This window comes from Solanum tuberosum, unplaced genomic scaffold (assembly GCF_000226075.1).
Source record: "Solanum tuberosum cultivar DM 1-3 516 R44 unplaced genomic scaffold, SolTub_3.0 scf00400, whole genome shotgun sequence".
Classification (NCBI taxonomy): Eukaryota; Viridiplantae; Streptophyta; class Magnoliopsida; order Solanales; family Solanaceae; genus Solanum; species Solanum tuberosum.
The window spans coordinates 291,156-293,357 of NW_006239330.1; positions in this window are offsets into that span (position 1 = coordinate 291,156).

The following is a 2,202-nucleotide window of genomic DNA, read 5'->3' on the forward strand; positions in this document are numbered from 1 at the left end:
CATTTAAAAGTTTGAAAATTTAAATTTAAATTATAAACTTTAAAACTATAAAACTATAAAATTTAAATTTCACACTTTAAATTTTAAAAGTTTGAAAATTTAAATTCAAACTTTAAAAGTATTAAAGTTTAAATTTCACACTTTAAAAGTTAAATTTGAACTTTTGAAGACAATAATAAAAAATAATTAAGGCGAATAGCCTATACTTTTATTAATATTAATTAAATAGTACAAGTTGAATTACAAAATATTAGTAAATTATTAAAAAATCTAATCTACACAGCCTCCTTCTAGGAAGGGTTCTGTTTGAATTAGACCTCGAATTATTATACTCATACTAATAGACATTTAAATTTAATAGTTCATGCTACCTAGGAAATCTTTTTTTAAATCATTTAACATTTCTCTACTAACATGCTCTGGAATTGGTTGATTAGCTAGTTCTTCCATTGCATCAATGCCGTCATCATTAAAATCTTGCATTATTTCATCAACGTCATTTTCAAATTTGGTCGGTAAAGGTGGACGACCATAACTCCTTCTCTCGCCATTAATCCAATCTCTAAATAGTACGGATAACTTCAAGTTATCTGTTGGTAATGAATATCTATGCTCTCCAATTTGATATCTTGCTGCACTAAAAGCGTCTTCTGAAGCTACTGAAGATGCTTGAATAGCTAACGCATCTCGAGCAACCGATTGAAGTTTTGAAAATACCTGGTCGCGATTGCTCCACCATTCTAGAAGATCAACAGTAGGAGGTTCTGTATTTTGATTAATATATGCATCAAAATCATTTCTATCATTATGAGAAAGTTCAAGATAACAATCTATCATATCATCAATATCATCTTCATTATTATATCTACTCCTAGAACTTTGAGGCTCTTCATTACGTACTACATTCATTATATTAGAATTATACAAGTCATACAATTTTCTAGCTTCAATTTTTATACTATCTTTAACATCTTGACAACTAGGTGTTTCATCATCTTCACTATCAATACCCAAATTAAAATATATTTTATCAACCATTTGTGATGCACCTTCATCTTTGTAATGTGGGTTTAACAAACAAGCGGTTAAATAAATTTGAGGAATAGGAATAAAATATTTTAAAATTTTTCAATCATTTTCTTAACATATTCTTCAAATCTTGGTTTATTTTTGAATTTATAAAATTTACTAGAAATAACACAAATATTAGGTAAAACAAAGCAAATAGTTGGATAATAAAGTGCAGATATATTTTTTGTAGTTAGATAAAAAACTTTTAAGAATGTCATAAGTTCTTTTATGTCATTCCAATCATTATCATCAAGTATATATGTCATATTTGAATTATGAGCATTCCAAAACCATTTTGTAAAAGATTTTCCTATATTCATAAGCGACTTCAAGCATTTCATATAAAGAATTTCATCTAGTACACACTGATTTTGGAATTTTCTAGGTGGAAGATTAAATTCACGACAACGATTTTCAAAATCTCTACGTCTAGACTTAACTTGACATTTAAAAATAAAATGACATGCAGTTTCAACTTTTATGCAACCATCATTATACATTGCTATACCATCTATAACAATCAAATTATATATGTGTGCAGCACACCTAATATGAAAACCATCAATATAAGTAGGGCAAAGAGACGGTTTTAGTATTTCAACGGCAGTTCTATTATTAGAAGCATTATCTAAAGTGACACTAATTGTTTTATCACAAATTTCATAGTTTTGTAAAACATCTATAATTGTTGGAGATATATAACTACCGGTTTTATGCATTTCACAACATTTATAACCTAAAATTCTTTTTTGCAAAGTCCAATTTTCATCAATCCAATGCGCAGTAATTGTGAAATAATCATTACCATTTACACTACGGCCCATATCAGAAGTAATAGCTATTTTACAATTATTATAATAAAATAAACAACGAAGATATTGAAAATGTTGAGCTTGATAATCAAAGATAGCCTTTTTAATTGTATTTCTAGTAAAACCTTTAAAATGTGGATTATACACAATTTGAATATAATGAATAAAACCGGGATTTTCAGCAAAACTAAATGGCAAACCATAACAACAATCATTTTAGCTAATTCTTCAAGATCTTTTTCTCTACTATATGACCGTTGTATACTAGAACCAGAAACATTAGAAGGATTTAATTGTGTTTGAACCATATTAGAGCCCT